Source organism: Plecotus auritus, assembly GCF_963455305.1.
Source record: "Plecotus auritus genome assembly, chromosome: 8".
Lineage (NCBI taxonomy): Eukaryota > Metazoa > Chordata > Mammalia > Chiroptera > Vespertilionidae > Plecotus > Plecotus auritus.
The window spans coordinates 142865648-142891253 of record NC_137782.1 but is presented as its reverse complement, the minus strand read 5'-3'; the positions used below and the strand labels follow the sequence as shown (position 1 = coordinate 142891253).

The following is a 25606-nucleotide window of genomic DNA, read 5'->3' as shown; positions in this document are numbered from 1 at the left end:
GTTTTAATGCTCTGTTGTTAGATGCACACACATTAAGCATTGTTATGTTTTCTTGGATAATTAACCCTTTTATCCTTATGTGCTATCCCTCTTTACCCCTGATAACTTTATTTTCTCTTAAGTCTGCTCTGTCTAAAATTAATATAGCTATTCTCACTTTCTTTTATACTCTTAATCTACATGTATATCTATGTTTAAAGTGGATTTCTTATAGATGATATATATTTAGATCTCATTTTTATTGATTTCGGAGAGGAAGGGAGAGGGAGCGAGAGATAGAAACAGCAATGATGAGAGAGAATCATTGATTGGCTGCCTCCTGCATGCCTCACACTGGGGATCGAGCCTGCAACCTGGGCATGACTCTGACTGGGAATGGAACCGAGACCTCCTGGTTCACAGATCGACGCTCAACCACTGAGCCACACTGGCTGGACTGGGTCTTATTTTTTTATACACTCTGATAGTTTCTGTCTTTTAATTGATGTGGCTTAATGGTTGAGCATCGACCTATGAACCAGGAGGTCATGGTTCGACTCCCCGTCAGGGTACATGCCTAGGTTGCGGGCTCTATCCCCAGTGTGGGGCGTGCAGGAGGCAGCCAATCCGTGATCCTCTCCCATCATTGATATTTCTATCTCTATCTCCCTCTCCCTTCCTCTCTGAAATCAATAAATATATATATTTTTAAAAGTGATTATTGATGTAGTTGGATTAATATCTATCATATTTGGTATTGTTGTTTTTTTTTATTTCTTGCCCTTGTTTTTGTTCCTATTTTTGTCTTCCAATCTTTTTCTGCCTTTTGTAGTTTTAACTGAGCATTTTTCATGATTCCATTTTCTCTCCTTTAATAGTATAACAATTAGAGTTTTTTTTTTTTTTTTTTTTTTACTTTTTTTCACAGTTCCCCTAGAATTTGCAATATACATTTACAACTAATCCAAGTCTAGTTTCAAGTAACACTATGCCATCTCACAGACAGTGTAAATACTTTATAAAAACAAAATGTTCCTAAGTCCTCCAGGCTATCCCTTTAGGCATGTAATTTATTTCACTTATACATAAACATACATAATAATATATCTAGTATATTTATATAGATATAAATATATTACACATAAGCATATGTAATTTAATAATTATTATTTGAACAACTGTTATCTATTAGGTTAATTAAGAATAAAATATCACATTTTTATTCTATTTTCACTTATCCATTTTCTGATGTTCTTCTTTTCTTTAGTTAGATCTAAGTTTCTGGCTTATATTCATTTCCTTATCTCTGAAGAACTTTTAACATCTCTTGGAAACAAAAGCAGTTTGTTTACAGTAAATTTCCTCAATTTTTGTTTGTCTGAGGAAGTCTTATTTCTCCTTATCTTTTGTAGAAAGAATAATTTCACAGGTACAGAATTCTAAGTTGGTGTTTTGTTCTCTCAACACTTTAAACATTTTACTCCACTCTCTTCTTGCTTGTATGTTTTCTAAGGATAAGCCTAATACAATTATTATCCTTGCTTATTTATAGGTAATTATTATCTTCTTTTGGAGATTTTCTTATAATTAATTTCTGAATTTTGAAAATGATATGCCTAGGTATAGTTGTGTTTTTAAAATATATTTTTTTAATTGATTTCAAAGAGGAAGGGAGAGGGAGAAAGAAACATCAGTGAGAGAGACACATTGATCAGCTGCCTCCTGCAGACCCCCTGCTGGGACTGAGACTGCAACTTGTGCCTGTACCCAGGGATCTCTTGGTCGGTGGGGCAATGACGCTCAATCTACTGAGCTACACCAGCCAACAGTATAATTGTTTATTTTTTCCTCTATTTATCCTGCTGATATTCTCTGAGCTTCCTGGATTTATGGTTAAATGTCTGACATTAATTTTTGGAAATTACTCCATCATTATTGCTTCAAATATTGCTTCTATTCTCTTCTTTTTTTTACATCTGGTATTCCCATTACACATAAGTTATACTCTCTGTATTTATCCCACAGTTCTTGGATATTCTGTTCTTTTTTATTTTAGTCATTTTCCTCTTTGCTTTTCATTTTTGGAAGTTTCTACTTTCATATCCTCAAGCTCAAAGATCCTTTCCTCTGCTGTGTCCAGTCACTAATTAACCTATCAAAGGCATTCTTTATTTCTGCTATAGTATTTTTGAACTCTAGCATTTCTTCTTGATTTTTTTTCTTAAAATTTCTATCTCTTTGCTTACATTGACCATATGTTCTTGCATGTTGTCTATTTTTTCCAGTAAAGCCCTTATCATAGATCGTTTGTGTGTTTGTTTTTTAATTCCTGGTCTGACAATTCCAACACTATTGCTATATCTGATTCTGGTTCTCAGGTTGTTTAGTCTCCTCAAACTGTGTATTTTACATTTTAGTATGTTTTGTCATTTTTTTTTGTTGAAAGGTAGACACAATGTACTGGATAAAAGAAATTGTGGTAAATAGGCGTTTACTAAGATGATGGTAAGGTGTGGGGGGCGAGGAAGTATTCTAAAGTCATGAAAACTCCGACTTTTGGTGAGCCTGTCCCACTGAACTGTGAGTTTCACCAGTGCTTCCCAGTCCAGGTGGAACATGTTGGCTAGAGGGAGTCCAATTTCCTTTTCCTCAGTTCAGCTGGGCTCTGATAAGATAGCAACTGCTTAGACCTCTGATAAAATAGTTTTCCCTGAGGGTAAGGCCTTGTTAAGAAGACCACAATGCTCTGGACTGCAGTATTTCAAAGTGGTTCCTCTCCCCTGCTGGAAGCATGAGGACATTTTTCTCTCATGTACAAGGTGAGGATCTGGTTGAGCTCCCAGAGGTAAAACTCACAAGTGTGGGGTCCCCTCTATGACTGGAGTGTTTAACTCTCGGACTTGTCCACACTGAGTCTCCAGCAATTCATCAATTGCATTTTTTCCCCCTCCCCTGGCACTGGTTCCTGTGCAGGTTTCTGCTCTAATAAATTGTGATTCTCTAGTTTCACCTGTCTTTCCAATATTTGGGGGTAGTGAACTCACTTCTCCGATAAATCTGAGATGAGTTGTTGATTTTTCAGTTTATTCATGTTATTACTTGTTGTAAAGATGGAATGGGGACTTTAAACTCCTTAGGTGCCACATGGAAAACTGGAAGTCTGTTAAGTCTCTTTATCAAGACGAGCCTGATAATTGGGTGGATTTGGAGCTCATTGCCTTTTAAACTTTAAAAAAGCAATGCCATCTTATTTCAAAGAAAATCTATGAATTTATTAAGTAATAGAAAATATAATATTCGTAAAAGTGGGGTTGTTCTGTTTGAAGCATGAGTGTTGGTGAAGCAGAGACCCAGAGTTTTATCCTCTCAGACCGTCCCCTGAGGGCAGTTCCAAATTGCCTCTGCGAGTCCTTCATTAGCAAGGACTAAGCCAATGATCTCTGAAAGCTCTTGGAGGGCAAGGGGAGGGGAGGGGACGGGTGTATCTAAGTGGCCAATCAAGGCAAGGGGTACTGACTTCAGATATTTGCTCTGTAATCCCAGTGGAAAGTAAAGGGAGCCGGAGAGCGATGCAATTGGAATCAAAGTTAGATTCCTGTTTGCTGCACAAAAAGACCATATTGCAACTTGCTCCTTTAAACGACCCTGCTGGTATAGGGTGTTATTTAGTTAACCCAGCCTAAGAGGATGTTTTAAAGATGGGGGATTGCCCTGGCAATGAACAAATATGAGAAATAAATTTCCACTGGGGCTGGGTTGCCTGCTGACTGATTTCCTGATGATCTATAACAATGGCTATTCACTAACAGCTGGCGCATGTCTCTCTCGGACAAAGCCACTGGAAGCGCAGGCGCTCAGATTGGTGAACCAGAACCGTTTCCTTGGTAACAGTTAACTAGCACGTGTTTTATTGTTTCCAACTGCTTTTCCTGGGGTATTTGCAGGTGGTGGGAGATGCTTTCTTAAAGAGGGGTCATAACCTCATGAACTTTCAGATGTTGCAACAAATTGGGGAACAAAACATTTTTTTTCCTTTCAAATATATTAAGTAAATCTTATTACATAGCATTTTCAAGACAGATGCAGCCCAAGAGTTTTTCAATTTTGTCCTTATTTCCAGATGTTATCAATTTTAAGGTGAGAGTTCCATTCATGATCAGGAGTTATTGCAAGGAAATATTGATGATGTGTATGGAATACAATATTATTTTGGCCTTTTTGGGGAGGTATTCTAATTCTATATTTTACTATAAAATGTAAGAGCAAATCATAAAATTTTTAATTGACCTTTTAATGTTTTGTATATTTTGTCTGTTCATTAATTAATTTAGTTCAATGTTTTTTTTGCCTTTGCTGGCTGTTCTTTTTTCCCGTTTTTATGTACCAGAAAACTTATAGTGTTGCTATAAAATACAAGACCAAACAAGGTAAGACTTGATCATATTAGAATTTTTTTCTATATTTATTTGACATATGGTTGAAAGGATCAGTTAATTTCCAGATGGTTAGCTCCCTCTTCTGTCTGATTTAAAGAATTTGCACCTTCTGAAACCACAGATGGAAGATACAGTATGTATCACAGAATTCTCTAGCTTGGCTAAAGGAGGGATGTAGTTAATGTCTGTCAAATAGCAATTCATGAATTGGAATATGGAGGATGCTTCCATTGTAATAATTTGGTTTAAAATAAAATCATCAACCCTGCTGTAAATGCTGGCTGAAAGTAAATGAAAATATTAAAAAAAATTAATATTGTACTTTACCTGCAGATATCACTTATAGAAAATACAGACCTGATCAATCACTTGTCTGAACTCTATTTGAAATTCATGGGCTTGGGTTAAATAAGCATTTGTCACTTGATTTGCACAGAATTCAAACAACTCAAGGCTTCTTTTGAGCCTGGCTTACGAGGCCTTTTCTGGCAAGTATTCTTCGTGAGCTTCCAAACATGCATCTACTTGTAAATTAGGCCAATGGCATTCAAATGCTCTTCATTAGGACGTTAGAACTTTTAAAAGGCTTTAAAATTTTTTCTTTGAGAAATATTTTTCCTTTGTTTCCTTGGGTCCAATTTAATCACTACAATAAGAATTAGGGTTGTGCTCTGAAAATGAACACAGAAAGATCTATTACATAAATTCATAACCATAGAACCAGAAGAGCTAGTAAAACTATTTATGATGGCGAGGGTACTTACATACAATCTTTGTTTTTAGAGATACAACGAAGTGATAAATTTTGACAGTGAAGAGGAAAACGTGGATTCATTCAGATTCACTCCTCTCATTGGGGACTCAGTGGCAGGGTGTTGGGGATTATATGATCCTAATTATGTGACTATATATTAAATGAGCACTGGTCACAATTCTCTACTTTGCTTTTGTTGGGGTAGACACACCTAGAGACCCTCTAGAAGAGAATCCTCATTTTACCTCATACATTCTTGTGGGTCCTGTCATTGCATTCTTACATTTTAGTGTCGTTAGAGAGGTACGACTTGGATATAGTGGAATGAGAATCAGAAACTATTCATTATCAAAACTTAGAGATTTGAGCATACATTTAAAAACTTAAAATTACATCATTATCTCCAAGTAGGTGAAATGATACTCCTAGTTATAAAGTATTAGGTAGTAAATCTCATTTGAATGAAGGATTGTTAGGAACCACAGACCATAGGACACCCAATTCAACTTCCCTTTCACAGCACTGAGCCCATAGAGAGTCGTATTCTTGTTAGGAGTCCTACAGCTAGGTGGTGATAGAAATGGTCTTTCTGGCTCCTGTTTGCCTGCCCTTTTAGCCAGCCCGCACCCTTGGCAGTGGTCAAGGAGTTCTTCATTACTTGGCTTTGGCAGTGATTTCTTTCCTCCACCAAGTGGGCAGACTCTTGCCTCCCACTTCTCAGATTTGCATCCTAGTGACATACAAGCTGAGTGACTTTGGACAAGTTAACCAACCTCTCTGTGCTTCAGTTTTCACTTCTATGAAATCTATGAAATAAGGATAACAGTAGTACATTTTTCAAAGAGTTAATACCAGTGATGTTCACGGTTCAGTGCCTGGCACATAGTAAGCACTTGACAAACATTGGCTAATGTTTTTATTATTGCAATTTTATGTGATTTTTTAAATCCAGTATGTGCTGTGATATTTATTTACTCTGTAGCATGTAACAATCACATTCTAAAACGAGGGAAGGTGCCTTGCCCTGTGTGACTCAGTTGGAGCATTATCCCATGTATGGAATGGTCACTGGTTTAATTGCTGCTCAGGGCACATACCCAGGTTGCGGGTTTGATCCCTGCTTGGGGCACGAATGAGAGGCAACTGATCAATATTTCTCTCTCATATAAATGTTTTTTTTTCTCTCTCTCTTCTCTCTTTCTAAAATAATTTTAAAAAAACAACATATCCCTGGGTGAGGATTAAAAGAAATAATAATGAAAAAAGTAAAGCAACCAAAGGTGCACCTATATTCAGATCAGCATTTTGTTACAATTGCCAAAAGGTGGAAGCAACCCAAGTGTCCCCCTGTGGATGCAGAAATAAATAAAATGTGACATGTACATACACTGGAACTATTCAGCCCTAAAAAAGAAGGAAATTCTGACACATATTACAACATGGATGAACCATGACATAAGCCAGTCACCAAAAAGCAAATACTGCATGATTCCATTTGTATGAGATCGCTAGAGTAGTCAAATTCAAAGACAGAAGTAGAACGATGGTTGACAGAGGTCGGGAAGAGGCAATGGGGAGTTGTTTAATGAGTGCTGAGTTTTTTTTGCAAGATAAAAAGAGTTCTGGAGATTGGTTGTACAACAACATAGAATATCCTTAACACCACTGACCTGTAAATTAAAAAATGGTTTGATGGTAAATTTTAAGTTATGTGTATTTTACCAAAATTAAAAACTAAATAGAAATAACTGAAGGGTCTAGTATAATTAGAGCATATTAGTTATATTAATTAAGCCTGGACATTTTGACTTCTTGGCCCCAGAGTTCTGGGCCAGTGCTGTAGGTTAAATCCAAAATGGTTTTGGTGGGTGGTTAAGTGTATGATAACAGTTCTCAAACACCATATCTGTTTTAGTTCTGTTTCCTTTCTCTAAGATTGCTGACTTTCTGCCAAGGATGGATTTAATTTCCAGGGCCTGTAGTTTATGAACTCAAATGAAATTACACAATCATACTTTCCCCAGAGACACATGAAGAAACCCCACAGAGACTTCAAAAATGCAAACACATGAAAAGCAAATATGATTCAGCAAGTTTACCATTAATAAAAATTCCTTTGGGGAGATGTTATAGGTTGTTAGAAAGAAGGTTAGAAACTACCTTATTGAAAAAAGCAAGCAAAGAGGTAGAGAAAAAAAAGAGAGAAGAAAATTTCATCTTGGTTTAGGATTTTTTTTTTCAAATTTCTGTTTATCATTATTGTCTACAGAATTGATTAAAAACATCATACATTTCCAAGATAAAAAGCAAAACTGGGAAAGGGTTTATGCTCAATTGGCACTTGATAATTTCTTATAATAATCTGATGAAAAAGTTGTACCCTTTTATTTCAATTCAAGAATTCTTTTTAATATTTCATATTCTATTTATTTCAATTCAATAACATTTCCTGAATATCTTCTATGTAGTGTCTCAGAGAGGAGACTGCTGGGTTGGATTATTTTTTTTTAAGTTTTAAAAGAAGGTAAATACTTCAAAACTTTTTTAAGTGTTTAAAGTAACTAAATGTACTAGGAATAGTAATACATACTTATTCATTAAATAACATTGCCATTATGATCATAGGACTAATATAAATTATTTGCAGAGGAAAAGTCTTTAGCTATAGTAAGAATATAACTGAAGAAAGAGTATAGCAAGAATGTCTTCTCTCAGTCATGCTATATGGAAAAACCACCACATGAGTGGATGTGTCTGCTCAACCCAGAAAAAAAAAAAAAAAAAGAGAGAGAGAGACAAGATATGTACTTATATCAGCTTGTCAAAAATAGCAACTGATAGCTTCGTAACACGACAAGACTAAAGCATGTCCAATTCTGTCACTTTCAAAATTCCACATTTAATTTTACTTTGTCCTTTTGACATAACAATCAGAAATTTTGTTTTATATGTTATAAGCTAAACATTGAAATACAATAAGTATCTTATTCAAGGGCACTACCACAATCCTAATTTTAGCATCTTCTTAATCAAAAGCCTGGGTTTGTGAATCCACCAATAGGCCTTTTATTAGAATCCCAGGAGGTCAATAACAATCTTGAAATCATAAAATATGCATAAAGAAAAACAGACTTACCAAGAAAACTAGCTGCAACAGCGAAAGACAAAAGGCAAATTTTGATGACATTATTCAGTTTTCTGTCTTTCACCGTCAAATACTTTCTCTGATCATCTGAAGACTTTAGACAGAGATGAAAGAAAAAGAGGGGGTGGTATTAATATTAAGAGCTATGAAAGGTGAAAAATCAAGCCCTGACAAACACATCTAAACACATAAATGTATTTCATAATAGAAACATTTCCTTTTCGTTGTTAATATTTCTACTTGAATAACCACCCCAAGGATTCTTAATAAAAACATTTTACCCTCTTGAGAATGAGTCATCATTAAGTTCATTTTGAAAGTTTCACATTTAGCTTTTAGCCTAAAGTGAACCTTTGGTGGCTTTTGAATCCTTTTCAAGTTGTGAAAACTTAGAGAGAAACTAAAGAGAAAGAAATGAGATCTGAGCCTACCTCTTTCAGCCCTTGAGACTTTCTTTCCATGTAGTTTCTTAAATAGTGAGCCCTCAGTCCTTCTCCTTGGAAGTTATTAAATCAGCAGAAAGACCGACAATGTTGGCACATGTAATCTAAGTTTTGTGTAGGAAACAGACAGGCAGTCTACACTTTGTTATTCACTTGATAGACAGAGCCATTTTGACAGCCATAACCTTAGAAACCACAGGTCCTGCTGAGCTCAGCAGGAGTCAAACGCTGAGTACCATCTGTCAAAGCTTTATATCCCCCTCCTTCTCATCCACGCCTTTACTATAAGATGCTAAAAAGAGCACTGAATGGAAGTCGCTAACTACAGTTAAACTCCTGTGCATTGTAACACTAATGTTGGGGTAAGAAATTTACTCTGCAATTTATCAAATTTGAATAAACTGAATGAGGAATTCTAGGTCCTTTCTTAATGGTTATCAACAGAGGAAAGTGTGGGTTGAGGAACTCCATAATTACACTCCAAATGACTAATACTACAAAATAAGGAAATTGCACGTCGTTTGGTATGGGTTTTGTCAACTTTGTAGCTAAAATGATAAATGTTTTGGAAAGTTCTCAACTCTCAGGATTTTTTTTCTACATTCTTAATGTAGTTTAATTAAATGTATAAAAACAACAAATTTACTTCTTTCCAAAAAAATAGAGGTTTTAATGTGTTAAGCTCTTGCTTTATAAAAAGAAATCTCATTCAGAGCACCCTCTTTCTCCTCTCTCTAGCATAATCAATTCTAAAAAATGAACAAGCCTAATCATAATAAAATCAATTAAATTAAGTGTGGTACAGCAGCTCATGCTGCATTTGTATAGAAGACAACATATCAATTGATAATATAAAGGAACTAGAAAGGCATTGCTTTTGACAAAATGCTATCAAAATGCTGCATATTTTTAGAAGTGTGAATCTATTTTGCATTATACTTAAACTTTTTGTATTTTTAATGACTACTTTTAGGTATTATTTAGAATCTTTATATTTAGAAAACCATTTCTAGTGTATACAATTCATTTCAAAATGTAGAGGAAGTTCCATAAGCACAGAATCATAAAATATTAATATTTTAGAATTTAAAAGTTGAAAAAAGTGAGGTCTTTTGTAGTAGAATTATTCCAAATTTTAATTTTCAGTTAAATTTTGTTCTTTATTTGGACTTATTCTTTGTTTTATCTAATCTTTCTTCCAATGTTTCCAAATGCTGAAAATAGTTATTTAAGGTACTATGTCATGATAATAAAGCAATATATACTATATGTACTAGATATATACTATACTATAGCATGTAATTATTCATTGTTTAATGGATAATATCATTGTCAAGAAGATATTGTAAAGAAGTATTTTAAGTAATTGATTGTGTTTAGATAAGTGTGTACTTTTAAAGTTTTCATTTTGCTCATATGTAGATTTTGCAAAGATTTGAGAGCCCTCCATATACATGCTTGAAATACTTTATGTATTTTTTTTTCTTAAAAAATTGCACACCCAGAAGGTGATTTTGTTGTTTAAAGTGACCAAGAAATAATTTATTTTACAAGGTCAAAATGTGTTAAATAATAACAAATAGTTTCTGATATTACAAGAATGGATTTTTGTGCTTCTGTTTTACAAGAGACTTCAGCCATATAGATTTTCGTGGACATACGCATGAATGCATTTGAACAAAGTCTGAAGAGGTAATATTTGAGTTGGAGCTTTGCCCCTTCTATAAGCTTCCTTCACCTGCCCTTTGTCCTAAGAGGTGCTGATCTCATTTGGAAGCTGAGGAAGGAAGCAGCCTGTGCTGGCAGACAGGGCCTCTGCTCTGTACACACATCTTCCACCAGTGTGGTAATGCCTGAAGTCTTTTCCCCTAGGACACAACTCTCACCACACTGAGAGAGAAGATTCAAAGGCAAATGCCTCGAAGGAAAAGGAGCACAGGGACTTACATTAATCTTGCTGCCAGTTATTCTGAGAGCAAAGAGGTGAGCAGGAAGGGAGGCACCTCTAGATGGAAGAGGGTGTAGATCAGGGAGATGAACTTGGGCTTCCTCAGGGTTTCACCTACGGAGGCTGGTCAGTGTGCATAGAGTATACTTGCTTTGCAAAGAGCATGTATAGACTTTCTTTATTTTTCACGGTTACAGTGTTGGTTGTCATAATCTCAGAGTTTGAGGGATGGTAAGGATTGTTTCGTGGATCCCTTCATTAGAGATGAAGAAACCAAGGCCCAGACAAGTCTACTCTTGGTTATCTAAACCTTGGTTGGTTTGTTTTTTAAAGCCATATTTTAATATGATTTGACTGTGTTTAAATCCTTCTAGAAAATTTAACTTATTAATTTGCTCTATAGTCTGCCAGTAACAAAAATACCCTGTATTTTGTATTTTATGTATCTATACTAATAAAAGGGTAATATGCTAATTAGAGGGAGACCTTTCGGGAGACCTTCTTGGATATCTTTCCGGATAAAGCCATGGTGGTGGGGCCGAGGCAGAGGTGGTTAGGGGCAATCAGGCCAGGAGGGGAGGGCAGTTGGGGGGGGCGTGATCAGGCCAGCAGTGGGGGGCCAGTTGGGGGCAATCAGGCCGGCAGCCAGAGTGGTTAGGGGCAATCGGGCAGGCAGACAGGCAAGCAGTTAGGAACCAGTGGTCACAGATTGTGAGAGGGATCGGGCCTAAACCGGCAGTCGGGACATCCCCCGAGGGGTCCCAGATTGGAGAGGGTGCAGGCCGGGCTGAGGGACACCACTCCTGCCCCCCACCCCCCCCACCCCTGTGCATGAATTTCATGCACCAGGCCACTAGTATATTTATATTGCAGCTGTTTCTAAGAAGAGTGGAGGCAGGTCCTTATGTTTACACTGTAATTTAGAATTTACAACATACTCCTTTGCATTGACTTTCTTACTTTCTTAATTAATCTGGCATAATACCTTTTCTTTTTTCCTTTTTTGGTACAGGAGAAGAATCTAAATGTCATATCATTGTTATGTTTGTAGTCAATTTAAGTCTACTGGATTCACTGAGCATCTGTTAGTCACATGGGTCTGTGGTACTCTGGGGGGAGGCCCATGATAACATTCATTCAGTCATTCAATCCCTATGTTCATAGCAGTGCAATTTACAATAGCTAAGATCTGGAAACAGCCCAAGTGCCCATCTGTAGATAAGTGGATAAAAAACTATGGTACATTTACAGCATGGAATACTATGCAATTATAAAAAAGAAGGATCTCTTACCATTTGAGACAGCAGGGAGGGACCTGGAGAGTATTATGCAAAGTGAAACAAACCAGTCAGGGAAAGAGAAGTATCACATGATCTCACACATATGTGGAATCTAATGAACAAAATAAATTGATGAACAAAATAGATCCAGAGATATAGACACATGGAACATACTGCTGAATCTCAGAAGAAAGGCAGGGGTGGGGTGGGGAGAGGTTAACTGGGGAACTTATATGCACATATGCATAGGTCATGGACATAGACAATAGTGTGGTGAAGGGCTTTGAGAGGTAGGTGCAGGGTGGAGAAGGTCAATGGGGGAAATAAGAGGGTACATCTTAATACTTTCAACAATACAGAGAAATGAAAAAAAAAAAAGATTTTTCAAAGCCCTGTCATGTGATAACAATTGGAAAAAAAAAGCCTTTGCATTCATGGAGGCTACATTTTAGCAGGTGGAGGTGATGATGACAGGACATACAGAGTCATTAGTTACAGAAATATTATAAAATTGCTACTGCTGTAAGTAGAATGAGGAAGAGACATAAAGCTATGAAATGTGAGCTTTTCTGTCAGACAGGTCTACCAGGTGCCCTGGCGAAGTTATGACTGAGCTGAGGTACACTGGGGTAGGGCAGAGAGGGGAGAGATACCTAGACAGTGGGAACACCACGGGCAAAGGCAAAGGGCTCACAAGCTAGTGTGAGGACCCGAAAGAAAGGTGGTGTGTGGGCAGTGTGGAATGTGAAGTGTGTGTGGTGGGGGTGGGCAGATCTTACAGGGCAGTGAGGCCTATAGTAAGGATAATTGGGCTTTATCCTAAGAGCAACTGGAAGCAAATGGATTGTTTGAAGCTGCATAATAATGTGGTAACCTAATTAAGTTGAATTTTGAGATGACCACTTTGGCAGTATTGTAGGAAAGGGTTGGCTGGGGAAGAGTGGATCTTTGGCTGGGAGGAGCTGACCTGCTCATTGGGTGAGCAATACCAACACATGTTCCCATTGTACAGAATGGGTAGCTGAGGCCTGAGAAATGATATAATCAGGTTCAGGTTCCACGTCTCCTGATTCCTAGGCCAGGTATTGCTGGCAGACCCATCCAACCTTCAATGTAACACAGATTTCTGTGGCTTGGCATGTGTGCCCTGAAAATAATATTGCTTCAAGATGTTTGAGGATGCCACCTGAATTCGTACCTTTCTATAAGACAGGCAGCCTTGTGTGGTGACAGGGGATAAGGACACCAGGATCAGGGAGTTGTTTCTGTTCCCTTCTTGAAAGAAAAGTGGAGAGTATCCAATCCTGCCCCCTCACTTTAGTTTCTATCTCCCTTTGTGACGTTTACATGAAACCATACAGGTTAATAAGCCAATATTTTAATTTTCATAAGAAAACTACAAGGTAGATATTATTATTATTATTGCTGCTATTTCACAAAAGAAGAAGCTGAGGTTCAAAGAGGCTAAGTACTATGTGTTCTGGCTTCCTATTCTGAAAAATGGGGATCATAATATTACTGACCTCAGAGGATTTAATGAGCAATGCTGATGAATCAGTTCATTTTTGTTATTATTATCTATTGAATTCAAAGTCAGATTTAATGATAATTTATAGTTACTATATTAGGTCTCGTGGCTATTACATTTGTTTTAATTTTTTCATAATTTGCTTTTTAAAAAGAAATACTATAAAACAGTTTAACTACTGAAAATTTGGAAAACAATCACCTATATCCTATTTATCTTGACAGAACATGATTAGGTTTTGTAAATGTTTTCCATTTCTTTAAAAGAGTCCTATTATCTTTACATAGTTGGAATCATAATGTACCATACTTTTATAACCTGCTTTTCCTCATAACATTATTCCAGAATTTTTCATGTTGCTGCCAAGTCTTGGTGAATATCATTTTAAATGATTAAATGTTTTATAATTTAACTAGAGGCCCGGTGCACAAAATTCGTGCACTCAGGGTGGGGGGGGGCAGCGTTCCTCAGCCCAGGCTGTGCCCTCTTGCAGTCCGGGAGCCCTCGGGGGATGTCCGCCTGACTGCTTAGGCCTGCACCTTCCACCGCCACTGCGCTTGTCAGCCATGAGCCTGGCTTCTGGCTGAGCAGTGCCCCCCCCATGGGAGCGCACTGACCACCAGGGGGCAGCTTCTGCATTGAGCGTCTGCCCCCTGGTGGTCAGTGCATGTCATAGTGACCAGTCATTCTGCCATTCAGTTGATTTGCATATTAGCCTTTTATTATATAGGATTGGCCACATCTTAAGAATATTTTGCTACTTTTAGTTTTTCACTATCCTATATAATAAAAGCATAGCATGCAAATTGTCCCCTCGACCAGGAGTTCGTCTGGAAGTTTGACCATGGGGTGGGGCTGGCGGGGGAAGGGAGGGAGGCACCGGTTAGCAGCCAGCAGCCAGCAGCCACTAGGGACCCTACCAGTGCACACATTTCGTGCACTGGGCCTCTAGTTATAGATAATACTCTAATGATCATTTTTGTGCATACAACATTTTCTTCCTTGGGAGTATTTTCTTAGGATACATTTTCAGAAATTAGATTACAGATTAGATTAGAACTTTAATGTTTTTGTAGTATTGTTACATATTTAGTTTATTCACCTTATTTTATAAATACCTTTTAGCTTATTTGTCTTCCAACCTATTTTTTTTAAAGTTGATGTGTTCAAGGTAATGGGGGTGAGTAATTCAGAACCAAGACTTGAAGTCTTATTCCTACAATAACAAGTTACCAATGAGGAGGGGGAGTGGGTGGGGGTGGGAGGGTTGCACAAAGCCCAGATGAGAAAGAAGCAGCCATTCCTTAGGGACTAGCTGAGGCGGCAGAAAGGGCAGAGTGTAGGATTTGGAAGTTCTGAGTTGAGTCCTACTACCAACAATCATCTACTGCTTAACTTTGGTCTTTTCAACTGTAACATTGATTCATTGATTCTTGCTGGTATTTTGTGTGGAGAGTTTGAGGCTTAAATACCACATCTGAGTGCTCTTGGAGTAGAGTGAATCACTGCGTTGGGGTAGGGCAGCATCTTGCTCGCTAAATCCTGAGTATGGAGCTATTGTAAGAAACTGTGGGAGAAACCAAGATGGTGGCATAGGTAAACACCTAAACTGCTGCCTCACACAACAATTGCAAAACTACAACTAAAAGACAAAATGGACATCATCCAGAACCACAGGAAGGCTGGCTGAGTGGAAATTCTACAACTAGAAGGAAAGAGAAAAGCACACTGAGACTCAGAGGAGCTGCAGGAGGCAGAGGTACTGAGACGAGCGTGCGGAGAGGATGGGCAACTGAGTGCATGGCTGGCTTTCTCAAGTGGGAGGGAGACAAAAGTTTCCAACTGCACTGAACTCCAGTTCTGGGCGAGACTCTGGGGACCCAGACTCATTCGGGGAGAAACTGGACTCTCTGGCAGTGGGTGGAACTCAAGGGCGGCTTTCTCTCAGAGATGCTTGCAGTGATTACCACAGGACACTGAAACACAAGGGCCTATTAGGGTAGGGCTGACGGGAAACCAATGCTGTCTGCTCCACCCTGAGACTCCACCCCATGCAAGCTGAGGACAGAGGCTTTTGCAAGTCTTGTCTCATAAGGGTATCTCCAGCACAGAAGTTCTCCCAGCGTAGACACAGCTGATCCTCACAGTCAATTGGCCTGGAGGTCAATTCCTCCCAGTGATACCAACAATAATCAAGGCTTAACTACAACAAGACTGTGCACACAGCCCACAAAGGGGTGCACCAAGAGTGTCCACCTCAGGTAACTGGGGAGGCTGAGCCACTGGGCCCTATAGGACACCTAGCACACAAAGCCACTCTGTCAACTCAGGGAAGCAACCAAAATACAGAGACAAAGAAACAGGTCACAAATGAAAGAAATGGAGGAAAGCAAATGACTGGATATAGAGTTCAAAACCACGGTTATAAGGTTTTTCAAGAATTTTCTAGAAAAGGCCGATAAATTTAGTGAGACCCTTGAGGATATGAAAAAGGACCAACTAGAAATTAAGCATACACTGACTGCAATAAAGAATATTATACAGAGATCTAAGTGCAGACTAGAGGGTCGCAAGACTTAAGTCAAAGATTTGAAATACAACGAAGCAAAAAACACTCAACTGGAAAAGCAAAAAGAAAAAAGAAGCCAAAAATATGAAGACAGTGTAAGGAGCCACTGGGACAACTTCAAGCGTACCAACATCTGAATTATGGGGGTGCCAGAAAAAGAGAGAGAGCAAGATACTGAAAACCTATTTGAAGAAATAATGACTGAAAACTTCCCCCACCTGGTGAAAGAAATAGACTTACAAGTCCAGGAAGTGCAGAGAACCCCAAACAAAAGGAGTCCAAAAAGGACCACATCAAGACACATCATAATTAAAATGTCAAGAGCAAAAGACAAAGAGAGAATATTAAAAGCAGAAAGAGAAAAACAGTTAGTAACCTACATGGAGCACCCATATGATTATCAGCTGATTTCTCAACAGAAACTATGCAGGCCAGAAGGGAGTGGCAAGAAATATTAGAAATATTCAAAGTGAAGAATATCAAGAAGCTACAACCAAGATTACTCTACCCAGCAAAACTATAATTCAGAATTGAAGGTCAGATAAAGAGCTTCACAGGTAAGAAAAAGCTAAAGGAGTTCATCACCACCAAACCAGTATTATATGAAGTGCTGAAAGGTATTCTTTAAGAAGAGGAAGAAGAAGAAAAAGGTAAAGATAAAAATTATGAACAACAAATACATATCTATCAATAAGTGAATCTAAAAATCAAGTGAATAAAAAAATCTGATGAACAGAATAAACTGGTGAATATAATAGAATCAGGGGCATAGAAAGGGAGTGGACTGACAATTCTCAGGGGGGAAAGGGGTGTGGGGGGTGCAGGAAGAGACTGGACAAAGGTCATACACCTATGGATGAGGACAGTGGGGCGGGTAAGGGCAGAGGGTGGGGTGGGAACCAGGTGGAGGGGAGCTATGGGGAGAAAAAAGAGGAACAATTGTAATAATCTGAACAATAAAGATTTATTAAATTAAAAAAAAAAGAAACTGTGGTATAGTGCTTCTCAGACTGGAATCTGCATATGAATCACCTGGCATCTCCTTAAATTCTGTTCAGTAGGTCTGGGATAGGTCTGGGATAGGTTCATTTCGAACAAGCTCCCAGGTGACACCTGCTGCTGCTGCTGATCCATGGACCACACTGAGAAGCAGCCATAGCAGCCATCTGAGTGGTTGTTCACTTGCACAAGTGACTGTCTCCATGGTGCACAGCGCACTGACCACAAAGCAATTTTAATAAAGGAAAAGATTAAAGGTTCATAGTAGTTGGCCAGATGCTCCTAAAGTGGGGTCTACTATGCTGGAGTGTGTGAATATTCCTAAAGTGGGATCTACTATGTGGAGGAAGTGCTATCAATATGTTTCCTGTCCAAAGCTGGAGATCCCCCGAACCTAGGAATGTCCCCTTTGCTGAGATGTGGAAGGAAGTGGGAAGAAGCAACCTGGAATAATGGAGTACTAGGGAAAGGTCCTACGTCTTCGTTATTATCATTTGCTTTATCTGAACACAAACCCATGAATGACCTTTTCCATCCTTATTTTATATTGTTGGAGTTTTCACCAAAGTCCCCTTAAAAGATGACCAAGAAAATTTACCAGCAGCAACTTAGAAGCCATAATGCATTGTCACCAATCTTTCCAAACATCTGTTGTGTAAAAAGAAGCATGATCCTGCAGTGGCTGGGGGCAAGAGGGCACCTCCGCAGTGGGGTGTCCCAGGGCTGCGCTGAGGAGGCCCTTTCTCTGCAGGCAGGCTGCCCTGGGAGGCTCCAGCACCTGTTCTTACATGGTCCTGCTGGCTTCTGTTGTTTGCAATTGCTGTCAAAGGCTTCCCAGGAGAAAGGACTGGGACAAGCCTTGTCAGGGAACAAGAAAAGCAGGAGTGTGGCAGTTGGCCTCACAAATGTGATGATGTTCCCAGTCCCAGTAGGGACTCTGTTCCCTTTCACATCACCACAAGCCTCGTGTCAGGAGGAAATCCTTTGCATTTAGGTACTGTGGCAGACAATGGTCCTTTCAAACTCAGGTGGCATCGATAGCCTCGTTTCATTTTTCTAAAACTGAAACGTCATGATCAGTAATTGGAGGTACACAGCCATTGGGTCCTGTGATACGTTGTCCGTGAGAAAGAAATATTCCTTGGTTGGGAGTAGAGAAAAATAGTCTGTCCATTAGACTTGAGTTTTGAAAAATTAGCATAGCTTTTGAGGAAACATTTAAAGGGAGAATGTAATAAATGTACTTTTTTTATTTTTGTTCTGCAGACGTCCTTGGTAGAATTCTGCAGTTACTTCAACTTGATAGTTCAAAGGGCTCTGTTCTTACATGTCATTATAAGCCTGCATTTTTGGATGTGTGAACAGTTTTTTTAATGTATTATAAACAATGGGGGAAGTAGGATATTTTTGTGTGTATCTCAAATTAAAAGTTTTTCTTCATTGATCATCAAAGCCTTGGTTTAAAATTTAAAGTGCAGAAAATAGTTTTTGAAATACAGATAACTACTTGTTAGGGTATGCTTAGTCAGATCTTCATGATTAAAAGTTTGCTCAGTAAAAGATGTGTTTTAATACTCTCAAAATGGTGTTAGCAATTAAAAGCTGCTGCCTTTCTTTACCATTCTAATGGCTTTTAGAACAAAGGGATGTTATGGCCTGAATTTCAGAATATAACATTTATCAAAAATGAAAATCCCAAATTTCCTTTCCTAAAAATATTAATATGAATGACCTAATTGAGTTTTGATTATGATAAAAGATGTTAGAGATACTCAGGATTTTGGAGCCTTTTAAAATCTACATAGCCAGAAAAACATAGTGTAAGCTTATTTACTTTAATGGAATACAATGTACATTTAGGAACTTTATTCACAGTGAATCTGCTTTAAGAGGAAACAAAAGGTCTGTCTTTGAAATGCTTTCCCATTTTTGACCAGTAACATAATTGAATTTTGGTTAAATTGATATTTATTAATTTCTTTGGTTCATTTAAGGTTTTATGTATATTTTAAAATAGAATAATCTCTTTTATAGATAATATTTTATTAGTAAACTATAAAATGATGTCTTCAATATTAAAATCAAGTCATTTGGCTCCCAAATAAATCACCATTACTTTCTGTTGGAGTTTTTAATTCTGCTGTGTTATTAGGATTATGACATTTTAATGTAAATTTCAAATATATGATTTTGCAATGCTTACCCATTGCTAATGAATGTAATATGAATTTTAAAAGTGTTTTTAAAACTGGCGTGAATCATGAGTAAGGAAATCTGATTTTCAAAATGGCTGGTTTTAGCTGTTGTAGAATTTGGGATGAATCAGTGTGAAAGATTCATAAAATGTAAAATTCAGAAAGAAGAAATCTGGTCACCTTACTTAAAGGGCACAGTTGCATATACTTAGGGTTAAAACTGTCAGCTAAAGGCAGGTATATGTTCACTCTTCTACAGATAGAGCAAGGCCTCTTGCAGATGGCATTGTCCTGCTTCAGTTCCCCTCACCCCCCTATTGAGTGGGAGACCTTTCTGAAAGCTTGGTACTCCCCCGACAATGATCCTTAGCAGCAAACGGGGAACTCTCCAAGCTGAGGATAATTGGAGCCCTTGTAAAGGAGAGGTGGAATACTTCCAACCCTTGCCTGTTCTCATAAAGGGGACATACACTGCAAGTCTTTCTTTCAACCTCTCAAGTCCCTCTTGCCCTTTTTAAAAGTTGGCAAGGGAATACTGACTCTACAGAGGGACCTATCATTTCAGGAAAGAAACTGGGGCTGTGGGGTTGTGAACTGTCTCCTGCTATTCAGTTTGTCCAGATGTAGGGGCACCGGTGAGCATGCTAGATAGAAGCCCATCTCTGGAGGAGAGGAGCCTTTGGGTGTGAAAGCACCAGCAAAAGGCTCCCTCTCCACGGAACCCACACAGCCTGCTTTAAGATGTTTTAGAGGAGCTCTGAGTAAATCTTTCATTATAGAAAAAATTGCCTAAACTTGTGTGACCTGGTAAAACCAGATTTTAGTTTTTAGGTAAAAGTAAAAATAATTATGTCATTGTATTTCTTAAACTCGTATATTTTTGAAACATCCTCAAAGCATACATTTTCATTTGTAAGCCCATGGCGTAATTGACTTACAGGAACCTTTGAAGATGTTTTGTCAGAGTAAAATGCTGTTTCATGATGTTTATTCAGCCTATAGACCAGATTTCACGGAGACAATATCCTTTCTGGTAAGGTGTAGTATATTGTTGTTTGTTTGTATACTAGTAACCCGGTGCACGAAATTCATGCACATTAAAAGGAGATTAATTAGAGGAAATAATTTAATATTGCTATTTGCCCTTTCTCTATAATAGAAGTGTCAGAGATGAAAAAAAAATTAGTAAAGTGTATATGAAAACCTTCCTCCTGTCAGTCTGGGGCTCACCACAGGACCCAGAGTCAAGTCCCTGCCCACCCACATGCACCTCAAAATCGCGTGAGACCCAGACCCAGCTGGCCCTCCCCCATTGGGTTAGATCCAGACCCGGCCAGTCCCACCCTTATCAAGCCCTGCCAGGCAGGGGGCATAGCCTCAGGTCTCCTGGCCCAGTGCCAGGACATGGGGCGTGGCCTGAGGTCCCCCAGCCCAGACCAGGACAGGGGGGCATGCCTTGAGGTCCTCTGTCAAGCCCTGCTGGGTGGGGGGCATGGCCTGAGGTCCCCCATCAAGCCCCACCAGGAGGGGGGGCGGGGCCCAGCTTCAGGTCCCCCGTCAAGCCCCACCAGCAGGGGGGTATAGCCTCAGGTCCCCCGTCAAGCCCTGCTGGGCAGAGGCGTGGCCTGAGTTTCCCCGACCCAGCACTGGGGGTGCACCTTGAGGTCCCCCATCAATTCCCACTGGGTGGGGGGCACGGCCTGAGGTCCCCTGTCAAGCCCTGCCGAGCGGGGTGCGGTCTGAGGTCCCCCAGCCTGGTGCCAGGGTGGGGGGCACAGCCTGAAGTCCCCTGTCAAGCCCAGCCAGGCAGGGGGGCACAGCCTCAGGTCCCCTGGCCCGGTGCTGGGGTGGGGGGATGGCCTGAGGTCCCCTGTCAAGCCCCGCCGAGTGGGGTGCGGTCTGAGGTCCCCCAGCCTGGTGCCAGGGTGGGGGGCATGGCCTGAAGTCCCCTATCAAGCCCCACCTGGTGGGGGGTGCGGCCTGAGGTCCCCTAGCCCAGCACCAGGATGGGAAGCGCACCTTGAGGTCCCCTGTCAAGCCTGCTGGGTGAGGGGGTGTGGCCTGAGATCCCCTGTCAAGCCCCACGGGGGCAGGGGAGGGCATAGCCTCAGGTCCCTGCTGATTGCTCGTTAAGGCTCCTTATGGGAACTTGGCCTCAGCTGTGGGTGCAGCCATCTTTGTGGCAGAGTGATGGTCAATTAGCATATTCCCTCTTTATTAGATAGGCTGCTTTATGGGGTTAAGCATTTACAGTATATTTTTCATGTCAGACAACTTAAGGGAGCTAACAGAGGTATGGCATGATTAAGTTTATAGGTCACTGAGCTAAATTTACATGGAGAGCCAACTTTCCAGCTTCAAGCAAATGACTTAACTGTAATTTTATGCAAGCAGAGTGACTGACCTTTCAAATGTTTGTTGGGCTTCAAGTGTCCGGAATAATCAATATATACATTATTGTTTATATTTTATGCTCCTGATTCCATTAATGTATGCCTACAGAGTGCTGGGATGCCATTAGTATCTGATACTTCTGAAGCTATTGGGTGGCATTTATCAAACAGAAAGGCAGCACATATTGACTTGTGACAGTTTTTGCATTTCTTCAGCTCAATGTTTCATGAAGTGCTTATCTAGTTTTGGTAAGCAAGGTTTTTATTGCTCTGAAGCCTCCTCAATTAAGTAATAATGAACCAATTTGTTTAAAATGAAACTTTAACTTGCAGACTCATTAATTTCTCCATTGCAAGTGTCAGAAGATAGGTTCTCGGCCAGAGGAGATGAGAGAAGCTTGGTGGAGTGGACTGATTGCTGGGTGTGGGAGTCCGGAGGATGGCTGACTCTGTCTCTGGCTGTGTGACCTTGGACAGGTCTCTTAATGTCCTTGAGCCTCTGATTCCCTTTACCAATCAATAAGTGCCAAACTGAGACATGGGGAAATCTCTGAACCATCCTACCTCCCCTCTGAATAAAGAAGTCAGGGGAAGTTGTATTCCTTTTGTTTTGCCCAGAATATATTGGACACCTTGTGGGTATCTGGAAAAGGAGTATTTGTTAAGTGTGTATAATATCACAAAATATATATTTATATGTAAATAAATATGTAAAATTATAAAATAAATACAAATGTAAATTTATTATAAGTATAAATAACTCACACATATAATTATATATACTTATATACAGGCCCTTCTTTTTTTTTTTTTTTCCTACTTCACTTTTTCCCACTCCACACAACTTACCCCCAACCTGCCCCAAAAGTGCTCAAAGTGAAAAGTGCCACCTGTTATTGAGGCAGAACAGGAACTCTGAGTTTTCATTGAAGAGAGAGGGGACAGCTGCCCAATTCTGTATTAATTAACTCTCTCTTTCTAGGTTTTTATTATCGGAGAGTCTAATGACTTAAAATTAACCATCCACGGTCCAATTAAAAAATCATGAATTGATGAATTGGTTTCTAAATTCTCTGTGTTATCGACAAGTTGCTGCATCTCTGAAGCTATAAGACATGTCATCCATTATTAAATTTGATGGCATTAAAAAGGATAAATTAGCTCTTTTAGGCAGAAATGAGTTCTCACAAAGGCTGCCCTTCTAAAGTGGATATGGTCTCAATTTTCTTTGAGTTTCAGCCCACTTATTTGTTTGAATTTATTCTGGTTTCAGTTAGATTTTATTGATTGTTTAGTAAACATTAAGTGACAATAGAGGCTTCTTAATATGAGCAGGCAATAGATAATCAATGTGTAATGCAGTTTAAGTGATAAAATACTTTTTTCCAGGAATATAAAAATCTTCCCTAAGAACTGGAAATGAAAGCCTTGATTAAAAAAATAAAATTTACTAAGAAAAATTTTAAAAGGAAACTTATCTCTTCAATGCATAAAAAGTTAAATTTACTTTTAAGACAACAGCAATAGATAGGAACATATTAATAAAACATGCTATTACTCAGGCACACTTAAAATATATATATATATACACATTTTAGGAATAACTTAGCATGCTTCGAACTCTTGTGGTTTGTGCTATGAAAAGGGTAAAAGTCAACAAGTACAATTGAAAATCACATTTAGAATTTGAGCTCAGTAGCTGATTTATTACAGAAGTAAAAATGTTCTTACCTTGGCACTTGCAAAAGTCCTTATTCTTACTATTATTTACTTCTTCAACCTAAAACAATCTCTTGTTTCATAATCAGAATCTTATTTTTCTAACATTGTAAATATGAATCTATCATTAATGGCTTCAGTATCTGCTGCAGCACAAGATGTATTTGGGGAAAAATGACTTAGGCAGGTTTTTAATACCTCAAATTGGACCCGCCCTTTATCCCACAATCCCTTTTGTGTGTCTTATTATTGATCAGATTTATGCTGGTTTTTGGAGCCCAGGAATTACCAGGGCAGTGTTTTATTTGACTATTTATTTCTAGCAGATTGTTGCCATCTCTGACCTTTCAAAAATGTTTATGATGAGGTGTTTGCTGTTAATTGCACATAGGAAGGAGTGAAAAATCTTCCAGTCAGATCTTGTATTTACCAGAAGGTAAGATTTTCTTACAAAATCAGAGTCTTAGAGAAGGCAGATTTTGGTGGTGGTGTTTACTTTTACATATAACTCGAGAAGATTACTATTTTCTAATTAACAGACCCATTAATAGGAAAAGTAAAGAAAGGATATAGCTTTATGTAAAGTATGTTGTAGTTCTACTGACCTAGATTTGTTTTCATTATACAGCAGAGATGCAAGAATGGGGATATAAAATCACAGATTGGAAAGGACCTCTAATTCAATCCATTTTATTTTGCAGATTGAGAAATAAATGTAGAGAAATTAACTCATTTGTCTTCTGTCACTTAACCAGTAAGGACCACATCAAAGTCCCTTGACCACCTATCTCGTGTTTTATGATCACCAGTAAGAAGCAAAACTGTACACAAATGCTGGTGATTATATTACTTGGGTTGCCTTTGTGGGGACAATAGCCTGTTAACGTCCATGTGGATGGGCAAACTTATCAGTTGCTTACATAACAGAGAGGTATTCTATATCGTTATAAGCCCCCACTTGATTTGGCCTTGCTCGCTGCTTTGACTTCATTTCTCACCACTCTGCCCATCATCCAGGATCCTGTCATACTGCTCTTTCTTCTGTTCCTGGGAACCTCTTAAGCTCTTCCTCATCTTGGCTTTTCTTCAGCCTAGAATAATCGCCCCCCATATCTTTCCTCCGCTGCTTTCCATTTAGATTCCAGCTCAAATGCCACCTCCTTAAACAGGTCTCTCTTTACCACCCAATCTATAATAATAAAAGTATAATATGCAGACAGCTGAACAACCTTCTGGATGACCTTCCAGATGAAGCTGGCACTGCGAGGGCCGGCTGGGGCTGCGAGGGGCTGCGAGGGCCAAGCCCCTTACACGAATTTCTTTTTTAAAAAAAATATATTTTATTGATTATTTACAGAGAGGAAGGGAGAGGGATAGAGAGTTAGAAACATCAATGAGATAGAAACATCAATCAGCTGTCTCCTGTACACCTCCCACTGGGGATGTGCCCGCAACCAAGGTACATGCCCTTGACTGGAATCGAACCTGGGACCCTTGAGTCCGCAGGCTGATGCTCTATCCACTGAGCCTAACCGGTTAGGGCTGCACGAATTTCTTGCATTGGGCCTCTAGTGTAAGTAATCATGAGAATAGTAATAGAAGTGGTGGACCAGCAGTTAAACTCTTAATGCCAGGCACTATTCTATTCACTTATAGAAAGCACTTATTAACTCATTTAACCCTCAAAACCACTCTGAGCGGCATGTATTATTATTAATTTGATAGGCAAGGAAATTGGGGCACCAGCAAGTGACCCAACTCCCCTCAGGTCACACAACTAGTTAGTGACACAGCCAGGATATGAACACTGGTGGTCTGGCCTAGTACTCAAAAGCTCCTTTGTCTTTCATAGCCCCCTCCCTTGTCACTGTCTAGCCTCGTGCCCTATTTGATGTTTTCTGTGGCATTGCTTGCTAGTTGATAAACTCTTCATTTTTTGTTTTGTTCAGTTACTGTCTATTTATCTCACCTCCCCCCATTAGACCCTATGTTCCCTGAGGGCTGGGTCTTGCCTCTCTTGTTCACTGCTGTTTTCATCTGGGTCTAGAATAATGATTGCATCTAGTGGTATAGCAATAAATACTGCATAAATAATGAGAAGAGGCAGCAGGGACAGTGAGCGGGGAAGAGATTGTTGGCTGGGGATGATTCCCTACTGAATGTGGTATGAGAATCCCCCCAGCAACAGAAGCCAGACGGATAAGAGTGGGAATAATAG

The 25606-nt window shown here is 39.2% G+C and overlaps 1 pseudogene across 1 annotated transcript in view; it reads right to left on the bottom strand.

Moving 5' to 3' along the window:
- The window catches only part of LOC308256692 (neurofilament light polypeptide-like), a 29846-nt pseudogene extending 5384 nt beyond the window's left edge, over positions 1-24462 (bottom strand). Inside the window, exon 1 of the transcript in view lies at positions 24387-24462. The product of the transcript in view is annotated as a neurofilament light polypeptide-like (transcript). The remainder of the gene's footprint in view (positions 1-24386) is intronic.
- Between the last annotated feature and the right edge of the window lie 1144 nt (positions 24463-25606).